This window comes from Geotrypetes seraphini, chromosome 3, assembly GCF_902459505.1.
Source record: "Geotrypetes seraphini chromosome 3, aGeoSer1.1, whole genome shotgun sequence".
In the NCBI taxonomy this organism is placed as follows: domain Eukaryota; kingdom Metazoa; phylum Chordata; class Amphibia; order Gymnophiona; family Dermophiidae; genus Geotrypetes; species Geotrypetes seraphini.
Window position 1 is genome coordinate 291,046,005 of NC_047086.1, and position 21,098 is coordinate 291,067,102.

At 48.7% G+C, this 21,098-nt stretch overlaps 1 protein-coding gene across 6 annotated transcripts in view; it reads right to left on the bottom strand.

Annotated features, from left to right (window-relative positions):
• RNASET2 (ribonuclease T2) overlaps nt 1–14,264 on the bottom strand; it is a 100,662-nt gene extending 86,398 nt beyond the window's left edge. For 2 of the 6 annotated variants that reach the window (XM_033935656.1, XM_033935652.1), the window contains exon 1: nt 14,146–14,264. The gene's annotated coding sequence lies outside the window, so the exon portion shown is untranslated. Of the gene's footprint in view, nt 1–13,487; nt 13,708–14,145 lie in introns of those variants that run through there. The other 4 variants (XM_033935654.1, XM_033935653.1, XM_033935651.1 and 1 more) reach the window with 4 other exon arrangements.
• Between the last annotated feature and the right edge of the window lie 6,834 nt (nt 14,265–21,098).

Below are 21,098 nucleotides of genomic sequence, written 5' to 3' on the forward strand. Positions count from 1 at the left end.
CAAGTCATTGATATAAATATTAAAAAGGATCGGCCCAAGTACCGAGCCCTGGGGTACACCACTAGTCGAGATCTCAATCACTGGCAACCGGCATGTGCTAACAGCACTGAATTCTTTTTTGTGTAATTTATATTTTTTTATCTCTTTTTTTCTTTTTGTAAATCGTTTTTGTTTTGTTTCTAATATATTTAAAATCTTATGTTTATTCTGAAAAAAATGACCATTTATTATGATAGTGCATAAATTCAAAGAGCACTTATCTGAAATTTCTGTCAGCACTGTTTAAAGCCCAACGGGGCCACCCGTTTCACCCTGTATGGCTTCTTCAGGGGAAAGTACTTGACAGTGCCTGGAACACAAAACGATTACCGTAGTTAGTTTCTACTGCATACTTTTTAAAGTGAAAATGCATTGAATAATCAAAGTTTAAAGCAGCAACTTACAGAACAGGAATAACCTTATTTCCTCCGCAAAAATTTCTCTAAAGAAATGGCGACGGGCTGAAAGACACCAAGCTATTTATAGAACCCAATACGGGCCTGCTAGTCTTTACGTCGTTTACGTAACTGACGTGATTGTAGTGGATGAACAAACGTATCCAATAAACATACAAATTTTTTTGTATGTTTATTGGATACGTTTGTTCATCCACTACAATCACGTCAGTTACATAAACGACGTAAAGACTAGCAGGCCCGTATTGGGTTCTATAAATAGCTTGGCGTCTTTCAGCCCGTCGCCATTTCTTTAGAGAAATTTTTGCGGAGGAAATAAGGTTATTCCTGTTCTGTAAGTTGCTGCTTTAAACTTTGATTATTCAATGCATTTTCACTTTAAAAAGTATGCAGTAGAAACTAACTAATCGTTTTGTGTTCCAGGCACTGTCAAGTACTTTCCCCTGAAGAAGCCATATAGGGTGAAACGGGTGGCCCCGTTGGGCTTTAAACAGTGCTGACAGAAATTTCAGATAAGTGCTCTTTGAATTTATGCACTATCATATTAAATGGTCATTTTTTTCAGAATAAACATAAGATTTTAAATATAATATATTAGAAACAAAACAAAAATGATTTACAAAAAGAAAAAAAGAGATAAAAAAATATAAATTACACAAAAAAGAATTCAGTGCTGTTAGCACATGCTGGTTGCCAGTGATTGAGATCTCGACTGAAGAAGAGCATAAAAGATTCTGCTTGATGACTCGGTCTCTGAGGCACGGCATTAGAAATAGCTAACATGTTGCATTAGCATTTTGTGCTATGTTACAAAGTTATTGGGAAGTAAATTTGGATGTACAATAGTGTGTGAATGCTTCCTTAGTAATTGTAATTGGGTACACCACTAGTCACTTTCTCCCAGTCGGAGAACTTCCCATTAATGCCCACTCTCTGCTTCCTGTTATCCAGCCATTTGCCTATCCATCTTTGTATATCTCCCTCTATGCCGTGGCTTTGTAGTTTCCTGAGAAGTCTTTCATGTGGAACTTTGTCGAACGCTTTCTGGAAGTCCAAGTATATTATGTCCACCGGCTTTCCACTATCAATTTGCTCGTTCACGGTCTCAAAGAATTGGAGTAAATTCGTCAAACACGATTTCCCTTTCCTGAATCCATGTTGACTGGGTTTCATCAAGTCGTGTGTGTCCAAGTGCTGAACTATGCTATCCTTGATCAGTGATTCAATCATCTTGCCGGGGACAGACGTAAGACTCACAGGTCTATAGTTGCCCGGTTCTCCTCTCGATCCTTTTTTGAAAATTGGCGTGACGTTCGCTTTCTTCCAGTCATCTGGTATCTGATCAGTTCTGATTGACAGATTTGCAAGTTTTTGCAATAACTCTCCGATTTCAACCTTCAATTCCTTCAAGACTCTCGGGTGAATTTCATCCGGTCCAGGGGATTTGTCACTTTTAAGTTTGTCGATCTGGTAGTATATCTGATCTAAGTTCACTTCAACTGTGGTGAAGCTGTCCTCTATTTCTCCTGTAAACAGTTTCTCCGCTTCAGGTATTGTTGAGGTGTCCTCCTTCGTAAAGACGGACACAAAGAAGGAATTTAGTTTGTCTGCGATTTGTTTATCTTCCTTGATGTACCCTTTTCTTCCCTTGTCGTCCAGGGGTCTCACTGCCTCTTTTGCAGGTTTTTTCCCTTTCACGTATCTAAAGAAGGGCTTGAAGTTTTTGGCCTCCCGGGCTATTTTTTCCTCATAGTCCTGTTTTGCATCCCTCACCGCCTTGTGACATTTCTTCTGTTCATCTTTATGTTTGTTCCAGGCTTCGGTTGTCTTCGTGCATTTCCATTTTTTGAAAGAGTCCTTCTTTTCTTTTATGGCTTCCTTCACCTGTATGGTAAGCCATGCCGGTTCTCCTTTGCCTTTAGTTCTCCGATCTTTAGAAATCCTCGGAATGTAGAGATCTTGTGCTTCTGCAATAGTATTTTTCAATAGGCACCATGCCTGATCTACTGTTTCAAGTTTGTCCACCATCTTCTTGAGTCGTTTTGTTACCATGGCTCTCATGCAATCGTATTTACCCTTTTTAAAGTTTAAGGTGGTGGTTAAGGTTTTGGCATGTTTCCCTTTCCCGATGTCAAGTTTAAGGTTGATTACATTGTGATCACTCGTTCCCAGTGGAACCATGACTTCTACTTCTGTTATCGGTCCCGTGAGACCATTTAGGACCAAGTCCAAGGTGGCGTCGCCTCTTGTCGGCTCTTTTACCATTTGCTCCAGGAAGCAATCCCCTAGCACCTCCAGGAACTTGGCCTCCTTGCCGCAGTTGGAGGCTCCTAGTTTCCAGTCTATTCCTGGGAGATTGAAGTCTCCCAATATAACTACATTGCCTGTCTTGCATACTTGTTTGATTTCCTCCATCATTTCTGAGTCAGTGTCCTCCGCCTGTCCTGGGGGACGATAGTAAAGGCCAATTTTTGTATCTGCGCCATTGTGACCAGGAATTTTGATCCAGAGGGACTCCAGCTTCTCTTTCCTATCTGTTGTAATCATTCCTACAGAATCTATTCCTTCCTTAACATATAGGGCAATACCTCCACCTTTCTGCCCTTCTCGATCCCTTCTATATAGTTTGTATCCCTGTAGTACTGTGTCCCATTTGTTTTCTTCATTCCACCATGTTTCTGTTATGCCAATGATATCCATGTTCTCATGTCTTGCTATCGTCTCTAGTGCTCCCATTTTGTTTCCTAGACTTCTAGCATTTGTATACATACATCTAAGTTCCCTTCGTGTTACCTTTTTGGACCTTCTACTCTTGGCTGTCCTTACAGTTTCATTTACGGTATCCTTTACTGCTCCTGTGTTATCTCCCATGTTTGCTGTGTGGTCATCCCCTCCTGTGTCTGAGTTGTCCCTTCCTGCTTGTTCTCCTTTGATGCGCTAGGAAGGGGAAGGCCTGACATTTTGAAAAGGCCTCCTGTTGTCATATGAATAAGATACGGGGAGGTCAGGTCGGGTCATTGGGTATGAGGGGGTCCCGTTATGCTGAGGCAGGAGGGAGTGGGCTTTCCTCCTGCCAATTTTTTTTCTAAAGTTCAGGGACCATCATCAGAAGGAGGAGGTTGTCATTGGGGAGGGAGGGATGCCGGCACAACTTTTTTTTAAATCAGGACAGACACTGTGGATAACACACGAACATCATCTGTGCCCATTAAAAAAAAAAGAAGAAAAAAAAAAGTCTTCCTGCCCCAAACAGCTGAGCAGAAGGAGGCTACTTTGGGGTTTCCCCTGCCAGCTCTGCGCAAGTCAGTTGCTTTTTCAACAACTGATCGGATGGGATTACAGCGGAGCTCAGCAAAAATCATTTGCATACAAAATTGTTTGAACACCGATATCCAATTTTCAAATAAGACATTTACTTTTCCCACAGCGACTCATAGGATTTTTAACATCGATTTTAGGGCATGTGAGACTCTGGAACTTTTCAGCACTTCCCTAGCTGTTCTTTTGGCCATAAATTTACCATCCATGCTACCTGCTGATGACTTGGGCATTCATGACAATTACCTGCTTGGCGGGGGGAAGTGGCAGAGGAGTAAATTGTGTGGCATTCAGCATCATTCCTCAATCATTTGAAACATTAGCTCCCATACCTCATTACCAGTGTTCCCGCTAAGCTGCGTTGGCCTGCGCTCACGCACAAAATATTACATCGCAGCGCAAAGTTTCTCTTCACAGCGCACACACGCGTCGGTAAGGTAAGGGGACGCATTGGGGGGATTGCACTTCCCCACAATTGCCATGCTTCGGTTCCTCTTCTTCCTTCCTTCCTCCCCCCCCCCCCCGCGGGACCCTGCGGCACCATCAACTCTTACTCCCTCTAATGTCGGCCCTGCAGCTCCAGACTTCCTCGCACCTTCTCCCCTCCCCCTTTGGATCGCTATTATTTTAAATGTTATAGCCGCGGAGCTGTATCCATCAGTGGAGATGTCTAACCTCGGCCTGCCCCGGAACTCTTACTGCAGCAGCCGCCCGTCTAGGCAGGAACAGGAAGTCACTGTTGCAGTAAGAGTTCCGGGGCAGGCCGAGGTTAGACATCTCCACTGATGGATACAGCTCCGCGGCTATAACATTTAAAATAATAGCGATCCAAAGGGGGAGGGGAGAAGGTGCGAGGAAGTCTGGAGCTGCAGGGCCGACATTAGAGGGAGTAAGAGTTGATGGTGCCGCAGGGTCCCGCGGGGGGGGGGGGGGGAGTAAGGAAGGAAGAAGAGGAACCGAAGCATGGCAATTGTGGGGAAGTGCAGAGCTGCAGGGAAGAGTGTTGCGGTACCCAGCTGGAGGGAGAAGGAAGATGAGGGAGGGAATTAAAGGAGATGCCAGGGCTTGGAGCGTAGGAGGAAGGTATGCCAGTCTAAGGGAAAAGGAAGGGGGAGATGTGAGAGCATGGAGGGGGAGCGAAAGATGGAAGAAAAGGAAAGGAGAGAGATGCCAGAGAATCAGGGAAGGGGAGATACCAGACTATGAGGAGAGGTGTGGGAGAGGGAAGGCGAGGAGAGAGATGCCAGACCAATGGGGTGAAAGGAGAGATGGAAGGGGGAGGCATACAGTTTCTGGAAGGGGCATAGAAGGAGAGAAGATGCCATATAGGGGAAGAGAGACGGCAGACAGTGGATGGAAGGAAGAGAGTTACAAGAAGATGAGGAAAGGAGAAACCACAGAAGACAAAGGTAGAAAAAAATTTCTATTTATTTATTGCTTTAGGAGACATGTGTCACTGTTTCTGTGAAGCATTGTATGCAGAGTCCAGCTTCTTGCTGGTTCAATTTAACCTTTGTCTATGTATTTTTATTTTATCCCCCCTTTTACAAAACTGTGAAGCGTTTTTAGCACCAGCCTTGGTGGTAGCAGCTCTGATGCTCAGAATTTTATGAGCATCAGAGCTGTTACCTCCGTAGCTAAAATCCACACTACAGTTTTGTAAAAGAGGGAGGGGTTAGTTTGTGATTACATATTCCTTACTAGGCGAAGGTGTTTTCTGTGTTCTGTGTGTTCGAAAGACATGGTTTTCTGTTAGGATTGACGGTGTAGGATTGATCTGTGCTGGTCTGGCTTGTTTAGTTTTACAATGGGTGTATTGATGTACTGCTCACTGCAATATGTAAGATGCTGCCTTTTCCTAGGTACTCATGTGTGACGTGTGGTTTGTTACTAAAAATCATGTTTTTCTTACAGATGGGGGGGGGGTGCCAAAAAATGATGGGCCCCGGATGTTACATATGCTAGGTACGCCACTGTATGTAAAGATACCAGAAAGCTGGCGTAGCAAAAACTTCTAAGTTTTGAGTATTTAACCCTCCCACAATCTCACGGGCACTCGTTTCAAGTTTATTGAGATTTTGATTTAAACGCAATATCAAATATTTTCAATGCGTATAACAAAAATAAATTTGGGGAAATAAATAAAACCATTTGAACCAGTGTTCCCGCTAAGCTGCGCTGGCGTGCGCTGGCGCACAAAATATTACATCGCAGCGCACACGTTTCTCGTCACAGCGCACGATCGGAAGAGGCGTACGGCAGATGGCAGGGCGGCGAGAGGAGAATCGGGCGAGTTGGCTCATAACTTGCTGGCGCCCGATATTTTTGGCTCACGGTGAAAAAAGTTTGCTCACAACACCCGCCCGCTTAGAGGGAACACTGCTCATTACCATCAGATTTATTTCTGAATCATCATATTTACAGTATGGGACAGAAACACACTTCCAGAGCTGATAGCCCTGGTAATAATAGAACCTCGGAAAATGCTGCAAGATAGCAATCTATAAGTCCAGCCTTTCACAGAGGATTCGGCATAAGACTGCATCCTCTAACTGTATTATCAGTTTAAACTGCTCCAGCACATAAAGCACAGTTACTTACCGTAACAGGTGTTATCCAGGGACAGCAGGCATATATTCTCACATGTGGGTGACGTCATTTACGGAGCCCCGATGCAGACAGCATTTCAAGCAAACTTGATTGAAGATTCAAGCTTGCTGTGCTGCACCACGCATGTGTGCCTCCTGCTCCACTAGAGGGCGCATCCCCGACTCGTGGTCTCCAGTTCACATATCCAGCAAAGAAGCCAACCCCGGGGAGGTGGGCGGGTTGTGAGAATATATGCCTGCTGTCCCTGGATAACACCTGTTACGGTAAGTAACTGTGCTTTATTCCAGGACAAGCAGGCATGATATTCTCACATGTGGGTGACCTCCAAGCTAATGAAAAAGGGCGGAGGGAAGTTGGCAATTTAAAAAAACAGATTACATAAAACCGATTGGCCAAACCGGCCATCGTTCCTGGACAGTGTATCCAGGCAGTAGTGTGAGGTGAAAGTATGAACCGAAGACCACGTGGCAGCCTTGCAGATATCCTCAATAGGCGTGGACCTGAGGAAAGCTACCGAAGCTGCCATCGCTCGGACTTTATGCCCCGTAACTCGACCATGCAGCGCGAGACCAGCCTGAGCGTAGCAGAAAGAAATACAAGCAGCCAACCAGTTGGACAAGGTGTGCTTGGAAACTGGGCGTCCCAACCTATTAGGGTCAAAGGACAAAAACAATTGTGGAACTGTCCGGTGAGACTGAGTGCGTTGAAGGTAAAAAGCCAACGCCCTCTTGCAGTCAAGAGTGTGGAGCGCCACCTCTCCAGGATGAGAATGGGGCTTGGGAAAGAACACAGGCAGAACAATGGACCTTAGGCAAAAACTTAGGGTGAGTGCGGAGAACCACCTTGTCATGATGGAATACTGTGAAAGGTGGGTCCGCCACCAAGGCCTGCAGCTCGCTAACCCTCCGAGCAGAAGTGAGAGCGAGTAGGCAGATCACTTTCCAAGTGAGAAACTTAAGATGACACTTATCCATAGGCTCAAATGGAGGTTTCATCAGTTGAGCTAGGACCACATTAAGATCCCAAACCACCGGAGGCGGTTTGAGGGGAGGATGAACATTCAAAAGACCCTTCATGAAACGGGAAACCAAGGGATGGAGTGAAAGAGCCTTCCCTTCCAGGGGCTGATGAAAGGCAGCAATGGCGCCGAGATGTACTCGAATGGAATTGGTCTTCAGGCCAGAGTGAGATAAATGGAGCAAATACTCCAGAACCAAAGACACAGGGACCGACACCGGGTCCTGGCGGTGAGAGGAGCACCAGGATGAGAATCTAGTCCACTTTTGAGAATAGCAGAGTCTAGTCGAGACTTTCCGAGAAGCCTCCAACACTTCCCTGACCGACTGAGATACAGGAAGGAAGTCAAGGGGAAAGAAACCAAGCAGTCAGATGAAGAGACTGAAGATTGGGATGTAACTGTGAACCCCGACTCTGAGATAGCAGAGAGGGAAAGACGGGCAGAAGTAGAGGTTCCCTGACACTGAGTTGAAGTAGAAGGGAAAACCAAGGCTGGCGGGGCCATCGAGTGGCCCTCAGAGATTTTAGATGAACCAGCATCCTCAGAATCAGAGGAAACGGCGGGAACGCATAGAGGAACTTTCCCTCCCAATCTAGGAGGAAGGCATCGGCCTCGAAACGGTCCGGGGAGTGTATCCTTGAACAGAAGAGAGGCAGTTTTTGATTGTCGGGGGAGGCGAACAGATCTATCTGGGGAGTCCCCCATGTGTCGAACACCTGTTGCAGCACCTGAGAATGCAGGGACCACTAGTGTGGCTGGAGGAGGCGGCTGAGCCTGTCCGCCAGGCAGTTTTGTTCTCCTTGGATGTAAACCGCTCGAAGGGAGATGTTTTGGGAGACTGCCCACTCCCAGAGCGGCAAAGCCTCCTGGCAGAGGGGTCAAGACCCCGTCCCTCCTTGCTTTTTTACGTAGTACATCGCCACCTGGTTGACGAGAACCACCCGGTCGTGGAGCAGGTGTTGAAAAGCCACCGCGGCGAGGTAAATGGCCCGAAGCTCCAGCACGTTGATGTGGCAGCGACAGTCCTCTGCGGACCACAGACCTTGAGTGCGGAGACCGTCTACATGAGCCCCCCAAGCGTACTCCGACGAGTCCGTGGTTAGGACCTTGTGGTGTGGAGGGGCGAGAAAGAGCAAACCCTTGGAAAGATTCGAAGAGTCGGTCCACCAACGGAGCGATCTTTGCAAGGAAGGAGTCACTGTCACGTGGCGGTTGATTGGGTCCCGATCCTGACGCTATTGTGATGCCAAAGTCCACTGTGGTAACCGCAGATGAAGGCGGGCAAGCGGGGTAACGTGGACTGTGGAGGCCATATGGCCGAGGAGCGTCATCATCTGTCGTGACGAAACCGAGGTCGATCTCGAGACTTGTCGGCTCAGATTTACCAATGCCTCCCGACGCTGAGGGGGGAGGAAGGAACGAAGACAGACCGTGTCCAGCACGGCCCCGATGAATTGCAAGGACTGAGAGGGGCATAGCTGGGATTTTGGGAAGTTTATCTCGAAACCCAGACACTGAAGAGTAGTAATAGTCTGTTGGGTCGCTGAGATAACCCCCTCCCTGGTCGGGGCTTTGATCAACCAATCGTCCAGGTAGGGGAACACTTGCAGACCCTGGGAGCGCAAGGCAGCCGCGACCACTACGAGGCACTTCGTGAAGACTCGGGGGGACGAGGACAGGCCGAAGGGGAGGACCCGGTATTGTAGGTGGAGGTCCCCCATCTGAAAGCGGAGGAATCTGTGACAAGCAGGGTGCACCGGAACATGGGTGTAGGCCTCCTTCAGATCGAGGGAGCAGAGCCAATCGCCCTCGTTGATCAGGGGGTAAAGAATCGGAAGGGAAAGCATCCGAAACTTTTCCCGCGTCATAAATTTGTTCAGGCGCCTCAAGTCCAGGATCGGGCGCAGGTCTCCAGTCTTCTTCGGTACCAGGAAGTATCGGGAGTAAAACCCTTGGCCCCTTTGATTTTGGGGGACCGGTTCCACCGCCCGCAGGCGAATGAGGTCCTGTGCCTCGGAGAGGAGGAGGGACAACTGCGCTCGATTGGGAGGACATGCACTCGGTGGGCTGTCGGGAGGAACCTCCCAAAAGTTGAGCGAGTACCCTGATGAGATCACGCCAAGGACCCATGAGTCCGACGTTATGGCTTCCTAGCGAGGGTAGTAGGCTCGTAGGCGGCCCCCGATGGGAAGGAGATCAGGTGGAGGTGCGGAGGGGGCCCGCCCCCGTCCGCTCATCCCGTCAAAAGGACGGAGACGGCTTCGCAGGCGCAGTGGGCTGTGATTTTGGTGGAATCCTAGAGTGAACCTGGGGGCATCGCGGCAGCGGTCTGGAAAAGGCCGGGTAAGACTTCTGGGGGTAGCGGCGAGGCAATCCCCGGAAGGGGCGAGAGGCTTGTGGTTTAGGTTTTTGCCGGACAAGAGACGCGAAGGAACATTCGTGTTCCGATAACCGTTTCGTAGCTGCCTCGATGGTGTCGTCAAACAGTTCCTTCCCGACGCAAGGGAGGTTAGCTAACCGATCTTGCAGGTTAGGGTCCATATCGACGAGGCCTAGCCACGCCAGATGGCGCATGGCCATCGCGAAGGCTGCGACCCTGGAATGTCTTTGGCATGTCGCGGCATGGAACAAGTGCAGTCTGAGGTTGGAAAAATCCTCGAGGAGGAGGCCAAATGCTGCCTGATGAGGGGCAGGTAGGTCCCCCGAGAAGGAGGCCAGCAGCCCAATGAGGTGTTTCAGGTAAGAGGAAAAGGTGAAAGTGTAGTTCAGGACCCTAGAGGCCATCATAGAGTTCTGATACAAACGGCGTCCGAATTTGTCTAGTGTCCAGGAGGAACCGCCGCGGACACCCTAGAGGGGTGAGCTTTCTTCAGAGAAGACTCCACCAGTAAGGATTGGTGGGACAACTGTGGTTGCTCAAACCCCGGGCAAGGCACCGTTCGGTACTTAGACTCCATTTTAGATGGGACCGCCGTCACCATGTAGGGAGTCTCGAGGTTCCTGAGGAGGGTCTGCCGGAGTACCGGGTTCAGCGGCAGCCGGAGGGACTCTCGGGGCAGGGAAGGCATATCCAGCTCCGCCAGATACTCCTTGGAGTACCTCGAGTCAGATTGTAAGTCCAAGTCAAGGGCATGTCCCATGTCCTGGACGAACCTCGTGAAGGAAGGTTGGTGGGATCCCGTGGTCCCTTGCGGGGACGGTGACCGAGACCTCCGTTTTGCCGAGAAGGAAGGGGAAGCCTCCCTCGAATAGCGAGGTTCTCGCTCGGACCCTCGATCCGACACCGGGGACGCGCTATGGAAACGCTCCCGGGTCGAGGACCTGCGTCACCTTGAGGAGCCCCTCGGGGACGCCGCTGGGGTACTGACCGATGTCGGGTCGGGGACCCCTCCCCGGACTCCCTCGGCGAAAGCCTAGAGCCTCGGACCGGAGCCCCGGACCGAGGGGGAGTCAGTAGAAGCTCTGGGTTAGTGAGAGACAGCTCGGTAACCCGTAGCGGTCCCCCCAATCGGGTCGAGGGGGAGCAGCCTCGAACCGGAGGTGAACTCTGGGCCTTTTTAGAGAGGGGCTTCGATCTTCGTTTCGCCTCGCAGTGCTCCGCCGGGGATGCGTGCCTCGAGTGCCTCGGCGAGGAATCCGAGGAAGAAGAGAGGTGGCAAAAATGGCGTGCTTTGCCCCGAGGGGTCTCGACGCGTTGCTCAGGCTGGTCCAGCGCACACGAGGTCGAGGTCGGTTGAAGGTGAGCCATGGCAGCGGAGAGCTCCGTTGTGATCATTGCTCGGAGCAGCTCCTGGAATACCGGCACGGACAGCATCGACGGCATGTCCGAGGCCGCGGTGCACTCCACCGGGGGCGATCTCGATTCAGAGCATTCACGAGTGGTGGAGGCACGTCCCGAGGTCTTCGGGGGTTTCGCCGGGCCGTGGGTAAGGAACTCCCCCCTTGTCCGGCCAGTGTCCCCGAGGTTGGCTTCTTTGGAGGTATGGAACCTGAGGAAGGAAGAGGGGACTTACCCGGGGCCGAAGACTTCTGAGAGCTCGGGGTCTTCGAAGTCGAGTCCCGAGGCGGGGCCGAGGTACCAGAGGCCGAGATCGAGGCCGGGGCCGAAGCCGGGACCAATCTCGAGGCCGAGGTCGAGGGTTGATCGGCAGCAAATAGGTCCGCCATGCGGGCCCGTCTTCGGCGGAGCGCCCGGTGTTGGAAGGTTGCACACCGGGGGCAAGTTTCTGTTGGATGATCGGCCCCCAGGCAGAGGATGCACCAGCGATGCGGGTCTGTGAGTGATAGAAGACACTCGCACCCGGTGCACTTTTTAAAGCCCGTAACGGGCCGGGACATAGGAAATCCAGGCGACCGCGGCCAATCAGGCCACGCGGCCGCGACGATCCGGGAGCCCCCGGATCGCGAGAAAAAAGCGCGAAAAGCGCGATGAGCAGGAAGAAGAAAAAGGTTTTATACGCACAGCGACTTTTAGCGAAGAAAAAATAATAAATTGCGGTGCAAAGAAGCACTGGGGCAGAGCTAAGAAAAAACGTGTCTTCTTGGCACAGCGGAAAAAAACGAACTGGAGACCACGAGGAGGTGATGCGCCCTCTAGTGGAGCAGGAGGCACACATGCGTGGTGCAGCACAGCAAGCTTGAATCTTCAATCAAGTTTGCTTGAAATGCTGTCCGCATCGGGGCTCCATAGATGACGTCACCCACATGTGAGAATATCATGCCTGCTTGTCCTGGGATAATGTTCCAACCAGTGTAATATTTCTTTACAAGATAACAAAAATGATACGGATAGCTTGAGGAAGAAAGAAAGCAATCAAGCAAATGAGCACGTGCCCAACTATTTGCTAAAACTCCAAAACTACCGTGTTTCCCCGAAAATAAGACCTAGCATGATTTTTAAAGATGCTCCTAATATAAGCCCTAACCCAAAAATAAGCCCTAGTAAGATCATCCCCTGAAGGCCCCCTCCTGAATGTCTCCGACACTCCCTGATCCCATCCCTGACACTAGTGCCACCCGATTTGCGAAAAAAAAAAATCCGACACGTCAATTCAGTGACCCCCACCCCCACCCCAGTGAGACATAACTCTGCTCCAAGGCCTCCTAAAGCAGCAGTGGCACTCTGAACGGGCTGCTTAGCGGCCTTCCCTCTGCCGCATCACTGATGACATCATCAGTGATGCAGCAGAGGGAAGGCCCCAGCGGGAAAGGCCATGAAGCAGCCCATTCAGATCGCTACCGACACTGCTGTTTTTCGAGGCCTCGGAGGTATAGTATGTCAGTTTCACAGTGGGAGGGTCGGTGGGGTTCTACTGCACAGGGGAATGGGAGGGAGGAATAGAAAGATGCTGCACATATGGAGAGGGGAGAGGAAGAATTGGGTTGGAGAGGAAGGGAGAGATGATTGTTGTACATGAAACAAAATAAGACATCCCCGAAAATAAGCCCTAATGCGTTATTTTGGAGCCAAAATTAATATACGATCCAGTCTCCTATGTAACAAACAATTAACTGGCATAAGTGCCAGCTCAGCGGTTGTGAGAATCTCCAATATTAAGCAATCACCCATGTCCAGTTTAGCCACAGGCATTGATTGAGGTGGGCATGGGGGGAGAAGGATCCCCAAATATTGCTGGTGCTATTATTGAATTAGTCCCCTTCCCCACTGTAAATACGTCGTCCTAAGAACATAAAAATAGCATCACTGGGTTAGACTAATGGTCCATCTAGCCCAATATCCCATCTTCACAGAGGCCAATCCAAATCACAAGTACCTGGCAAAATTCCAAATAGTAGCAGAATTCATGCACCGATCCAGGGGCAAGCAGTGGCTTCTCCCATGTCCTTACTCTTTTATTCCTCAAAAAATTAAGCAGGCAACCTACACCTATAACTTAGTATTCCCACTTGTTTTGTAAAAGGAGCCACAATCAGACCCCTCTACTCTCTGAAGTTTAGGGTCAATCTAAAGAAACAAAAAAGCTTAGCTCAGGTCTCAACGAAGTGATCTAAATAGACACATGTTTAAAAAAAAACGCATACAGCGAACCAGCATAGGACGAAAACTCTGCGCTATCTGACCGTACCTGGCGCAGGGATCCGGAAGACGCGGCAGAGGCACTGTGGTCTGCAAACTCTCTTTCTTTCTCCCTCTCTCTTCTGCCCTAGTTTTCTCTCTCAACCAGCTCAATTAGTCACGGAGGAGAAGGAACAAACAATAAGGAAGAGCACGACGTAAATTAGAGACACAAGGCCGCCCCGTCCCGCCCACTGCAAACATTCAACTCAGCCCATTGCAAGCTAATTGGTTGCCGCTTCTAAATGTTGTTTCTTTGTTCCTCCTCCTAATCCAGCATTCCGGCATGACTTTTCACCTCGCCAAAATTTCCTGTTTACATTTCATTGCCCTTTTCTAAACCCTTCTCCCATACTTATGCTGATCTGTGCTTTTGGTTTCTTTTTTAGAACCCTTATGAACTGCGATTTTGTAGCTGGAAGCTGTTTCCGATTATTATAAAGATTAACACAATCTTCCTCAGAAATGCCCATTCAGCCAAGCTTTATTCTGCCTTTTTTCCCCTGATATTTTTAACTCTTCCAGGCCAACTGGTGACTGTGGAAGTAAATTGTAAGCAATTGTAGAAAAATGCTCTTTGCATAAACAGAGCTCTCAGGGCATGAACCAGAGCTGAGGAATAACTTCAGACAGATCTATGCATTTATAGCACACGTCTCTAAAGTTACTTTAAATCCCACTCGACGTCTCCATCTCTGCATAGCGAATTCTCTATGGACAAACAGGATGAGTCAGCCACACCTGGTGACGTCATCCGACGCTCCCACATCGGATTTGGTCTCTTTGGAGAGCCCCCTCTGAGCATGTGCAGGTAGCACTATATAAGCCCGTGCTAGCCCCCTCCCACCTCAGTTTGCATTATCCCCTGCCCAAAGGTCCGATCCTTACTCCTCTCTTACACACACAAAAAGAAAGCAAAACCAACCAGGATTCAAGAAATGCTCAAGCTTCAGGAAGAAGATGGGCATCAAGCATTCCACCATCAAGATCTGGCTGATCCACAGACACTGCTTCCCCAATGTAGCCAGTGCTTTTGTGTTTTAGCAGCTGAGGTTCTCCCACTCCCACTGCCTGCTCTGTTGCTTCCCCAATGCAGCCGGTAGGCCAGTGCTTCAGCGGCCACGGGTCTCCTGTTCCCTGTGCCTGCTCTGCTGCTTCCCCGATGCAGCCGGTAGGCCAGTGTTTCAGCAGCCTTGGGTCTCCTATTCCCTGTGCCTGCTCTGCTGCTTACCTGATGCACCCAACACTTCGGGTATCAATGGCTAAGGACCTCCCAACCCCTCTACCAGTCAGCATGCTGGGCCTCAGCGGCTGAAGGTCTCCTACTGCCTGCACCATGGCGTCCTCGGTGAAGGGTCTCCCATCACTCCGCCGGCTCCGCTGGTAGCCCAACGTAGCCAGCATTTTGGGCTTCAGTGGCCGAGGGTCCTCCCACTCCCTCTGCCTCCTTCGGGGACAACATAGGTGCCTCAATGCGCCAATGCAGCTCGGCCCCATGATCTCCATGGCTTCAGAAGGAACTCTGAAGTTGATGCAGCAGCTGGCCACACCTGCCAATGATGTCATGCGGCTGGTTATGCCCTCCCTTAAAGGGGCGGTGCCCTGAAGAACACAGGGTTCCAGCACAGGGCCTCAGAACAAGGCAGCAGCTCTTGACTTGCCTCCTTAAAGGGCTAGCATTCAAAACCCTACCTAATCCACCTCTGCTTTACTCAGCTAGCCAGGGAAGTGAATGGAGCATAGGAGTGCATGACAGACTCTAGAGCCCTGCTAGAAAGCTAGACAGCTAAAAGCGCTGGCACAACTCCCTCCTCCTCAGACACCGGAGCATACCTATGTCTGAATGATGACTCCCGGCAAAACTCCATTCGTGCCAGGATCTAACTCCACCTACATACAACGTAGCAGCTCTCAGGACTAGCAGTGCAGCTACAACAACCCCTTGAACTTCTTGGATCAGAGGTTCCCACCCTCAACTTCGCCAGATCTTCCTTCACGGTCGTTCCCCTCTCAGTCAACCATGGCGGAGGACTACACTTCAGACCAGGGAACTCCAAAATTCCTCGGCAGCATTCCCAGTCCACAAGTGGCCAAGGTGAGATCTAGCAAACCCGCCACTCTCCATCTCTGTGGTCGCCAAAGACTTGACCTAAAATATCAGGCTGTCACCATTATCACCAATCCATCATCGTAGAATCGGCACTCAAGTAATCATGGAACCCCTGGCACATGCCAGTTACCCACCCGGAAAGGACTCAGTGCATAGACTTCACAGCCAAAGGTTCTACCAGGGTTTCAAGTTGAGTGCCAGAACAGACAACTATTTCTTCCATCTTATCCTCTACAACGACTCGCTACTAAGAAAAGCAGAGGACACACTGACCTTGCTTTCCAAAACAAAAAAAACACCCCACAGTAGGGCACTCATGACTCCCATCCCATGGGGCATAGAAGAATGTGAAAAACAAAGGATCAAATCTACCTTTGATACATTTGAAAGAGCTACCCACATCATGGGAGTAGCAATTGTGTCAGGACGATTGGCATGGTGGAAAACTTTGGGTCTCTGAGACACCTACCCACGTCACAGAAGTAGCAATTGCATTAGGACGATTGGCATGGTGGAAAACTTCGGACCTCTGAGAGGACACCCTTGCCCTGAAAAAAAAAAAATCTCTTTGGAGATAAAGTGAAGGAGACGGTAGACATGACATCAAGAAGACAACACTCCATCTAGTACTGCAGCCACCACAATGACATTTGCAAGGTGGCAACTTGGTCCACACACACCCAGGGCAAGATTAATTCTTCAGTGAGCCCTAGGCACCCAAGCACACTGGGCCCACTGGACCTGCCCCTCCATGGCCCTATCCCCTTCCTACCTCTGCCCTCCTATGTCCCCCCAGCTCCAGAAATCCAAGTAGCACCTTCTTCCTTATTCAGTGCAGCCGAATTTGCAGTCTTCAAAAGGCCATGGGCAGCGGCTCCTACACGCTGCCCACAGCTGATCCAGAAGCCTTCCCTCTAATGCAAAATCCCAGCATCAGAGGAATGGCTTCTGGGTCAGCTGCCTGCAGTGTGTAGGAGCCACTGCCCGTAACATTTTGAAGACTGCGAGTTTAGCTGTGCTGAATAATGAAGAAGGCAGGAGGAGGCAATACTTGGATGCCTGATGCCGGACACAGAGGCAGGTACACTGACATCATCAAAGCAGGTAGCAATGTGGGGCCCCCTGAACTCATTGGGCCCGAGGCACGTACCTACTTGGCCTACACTTTAATCCTGCCCTGCACACACCTTCCCCAAACATTACTGCTTTGGACTCTATAGCTTCCAAGCTTAAATCATGCCCCAGCCAGGGACTTTAGAAAGATGCTGAACTCAGAACCTCGGTCAGGTCAGCAGCATTAAAAACCCTTGAACTAACCACCATACAGACAGCACTCTTACTGCTTCCATGTGGACGTTATATATCCTTTTGCCCAGTTACCTAAAATCCACCCTCTCCCAAGTGAATACTGATCTGTCATAAACAAACAAACTTTCAAGTACATAAGTAGTCGCCTCCGCCGGGGCAGACCAGAGGTCCATCCAGCCCAGAGGTCCGCTCACGCGGCGGCCCATCAGGCATATTGCCTGAGCAGCGGTCCCTGACTAATTTTATACCTACCTCTACACTTATCTCTAAACCTTCCACTGCTCTTATCTGTACCCCTCAATCCCTTTGTCCTCCAGGAACCTATCCAGGTCTTCCTTGAAACCCTGTACTGTGCTATTTCTTATCACGGCCTCCGGAAGGGTGTTCCATGTGTCCACCACCCTCTGTGTGAAAAAGAATTTCCTTGCGTTTGTTCTAAACCTGTCCCCCTTCAATTTCATCGAGTGACCCCTTGTTCTTGTGGTTTCTTTCAAATTGAAAAATCTGTCCTTGTCAACCTTTTCGATGCCCCTCAGGATCTTGAAGGTCTCTATCATATCTCCTCTGAGTCTCCGCTTTTCCAGGGAGAACAGCCCCAGCTTCTTCAGTCTGTCAGTGTATGTAAGGTTTTCCATACCCTTAATCAGTTTAGTTGCTCTTCTCTGGACTCCCTCAAGCATTGCCATGTCCTTTTTGAGGTACGGTGACCAGTACTGTACACAGTATTCCAGATGCGGGCGCACCATAGCCTGGTACAGTGGCAGGATGACTTCCTTCATTCTGGTCGAGATACCCTTCTTAATGATACCTAACATTTGGTTTGCTTTCCTCGAGGCTGTGGCGCACTGTGCCGACGCCTTCAATGTCGTGTCTACCATCACTCCCAGGTCTCTTTCCAGCTTACTGACCCCTAGCATTGATCCCCCCATTTTGTAAGTGAACATCGGGTTCCCTTTGCCTGCCCTTCATGGCAACATGAAATGACTGGTCTCGTACCTAACAGTACTTATCTTAAGCACCTAAATGGCAGATTCACAAGATTTACCGTAGAAGGAGACATCCCTTTAAAGGGCACCCTCACTTGCCCCTCTGCACCCCACAGCTGGAGAGTCACCAGGTATGGCTGACTCATCCTGCTTGTCCATGGAGAAAGTGAAGTTACCTGTAACAGGGGTTCTCCGTGGACAGCAGGATACCATAAGTAAGCCACACAAACCCACCCTCCTCCCCTGTGGATGAACCAGCTGACTCTAGCTGGGAAGATCTGAGGTGGGAGAGGGCTAGCTGCACATGGAGCTACCTGCACATTCTCAGAGGGGGCTCTCCAAAACCTTCCTCTGAGCTCTGAGAGAGTAAATCTGATTTGGACGCGTTGGATGATATCACCAGGTGTGGCTGACTTATCCTGCTGTCCACGGAGAACCCCTGTTACAAGTAAGTAACTTCACTTTCTGCCAGGTACTGTGACCTGGATTGGCCACTTTTGGAAACAGGAAACTGGGCTAGATGGACCATTGGTCTGATCCAGTATGGCTATTCTTTTGTTCTTATATTTTTATCATCTTGACTTTAGAGCTACTATATGAGCAGAACTGGCACAGTGGCACACTGGGAGAAGTGTCAGAATGTACTGTGTTTGAGTTTCCGGTAGATATGGAAGCCAAAGAGAATATTCAGTGTCGAGAATGCTACCTGGTGGGCCCATCACAATCAAGCCACATCCTCACATGTATGCTCAGCTGGAAGCATTTCTTGGAGAGATACCATAGAAGTTGGTAATGACCTAAAGAGATTTGTCATCCTCTGCCCCTTTCTTGGGAGCGTTTGATGCAGTGGTTAGAGCTACAGCCTTAGCACCCTGAGGTTGTGGGTTCAAATCCCTCGCTGCTCCTTGTGACCCTGGGCATGTCACTTAATCCCCTCATTGCCCCAGATATACTAGTTAGAGTTTGAGCCCACCAGGACAGATAGTGAAATATGATAAAGTACCTGAATGTAAACCACATAGGATATAAATGGTATATAAACAATTAAATAAAATAAATAATAAATAAATACATATTTCTCTGTGCTTTTCTACAGATCTGACTGTGCCCCTGAAGAGCCTAAACTGAGATCATGATAGCATGGATTAATTTGTATTTGCTAATGTTCTGTTATTTTCAGGCTGCTTTGCTGTAGTACCATTAAATTGTCACTAGATGGCAATATTGAATTTGCTAATCTAATGAGTCTCCTCCTAAATGAAATTACTGTACTGTATTTAGTAAGTCATTTTTTAAACTAGATCAGAAGATTAATTGCCTGTAAAATCTACTGCCTCTGTTGTTATATAAGATGATACTCTGTTTTATATGCTATGACACATTAATCTGACATTTCACTTATGTCTGCAAAATCGATGCTATGAATTAACAGCATATCGAGTTATTTTATTTGTGCAATTTTATTCACCTTGAGGTAATGGGTGAAGTTGTATCACTTGATGTTTGTAATATCAGACCTGCCAAGTCTCCAGCTTTGGCGGTTCATCTCTTGCATTCCTGCCAAAGTGGGAAATTGTCCCCCTGAGCCGCCACCACCACTGCCAAACCAGCTGCTGCTGCTTCATAATAACATAAGAATAGCCTTACTGGGTCAGATCAATGGTCCATCAAGCCCAGTAGTCCGTTCTCACGGTGGCCAATGCAGGTCACTAGTATCTGGCCAAAACCCAAGGAGTAGTAATATTCCATGCTACCCATCCAGGGCAAGTAGTGGCTTCCCCCAAGTCAATAAGTACATAAGAATAGCCTTACTGGGTCAAACCAATAGTCCATCAAGCCCAGCAGCCTGAAACAAAAGTGGACTTATGCTAGTTTTCTGTCAGGCAGTTGTGCATGTCACTGCGCCTTTTGAGAATTATTTATTTATTCTTTACTGTATTCATTGAATTTTCTATACCGTTCTCCCAGGGGAGCTTAGAATGGTTTACATGAATTTATTCAGGTACTTAAGCATTTTTTGTCTGTCCCGGTAGGCTCACAATCTATCTAATGTACCTGGGGCAATGGGGGGATTAAGTGACTTGCCCAGGGTCACAAGGAGCACACTCTAAAATCTTGACTAGGGTGGCTCTCTCCATAACCTTTGTACTGCTACTCAAGAATGCACAAACTTTGGGCTTTAGCCAGAGTCTCCATGCAAGACAGTGCATTTGTTGTATCGTTCAACTAGCTTCTGCATTCCTGCAGAAAATAAGTTTTTGGGCTGTTCCAAAAGCCAGGTGAGTACTGTTTCCTTTACTTCATCATGCTTTACCTTTTGCTCTCCGAGTCATAGTGATGCACCAAAGTCTCGTCGCTGGTGACAATTCTCTTCTGAATACTTAGATCTTCTTCATACTGTCTCAGGAACTGGGTTGCAACCTCCACATACTGTTGCTGCCGCAGATCAATAAGTTATTTGGGAACCCATCGTACACAGACTTTCCTGTATCCCACGTCATCATGCATTATGGCAAATGCAGATCCATAGCTGATATCCAAATTTGTAGCTTATTGAGACACTGTTATCTATCTGTCTTCTCTAATCAAGGTATCTGCCCTGTTAATGTGCTCTTGTGTGTGCAATTTTGATGGGTGACCAGAACAACCTTTGTTGGGTACACCTGTTCTTCTTGCTTTAAACCTTTTTACCCACTCAAAAACCTTTTTATTGATTCATGATCCAATGTCCATACTGAGTCAACATCCAACAGCGAATTTCCACAGGTTTCACTCCCTCTGCCCAAAGAAAATGCATTACTGCATGTTGTTCTTCAATGGTGCAATCTTGCAATGGAGCATCCATGTTTGACCTCGTGGCTGCCACAAGACTAATGGTGAGCGCTGCACTGTGTGTGGACGAACTATCCAACAGGCAATGTATGAGTGCATGGGTTGCATTTTGCTAGCTATGTTCCAGTTATCACATAATTTAACAATTGCCTTTAATTTTTGATTTGCCCTTATAAAAGCTTGGGGCATTCCTCTGTAGCACGAACTCCTTTTCCCCAGCTTATCTGTCCTTCCCTTTATCCCTGCACATAGCCCAACTAAGCCAGGCCCTTTCCAGCCTGCTCTGAGGCTCCACTACCCTTAGCTCACAGCTCAACCTGGTCGGAGGCCCTTTCCATGGTACATATACTCCAACTTTCACTGACAGCTCTCTCTCCTGGTAATA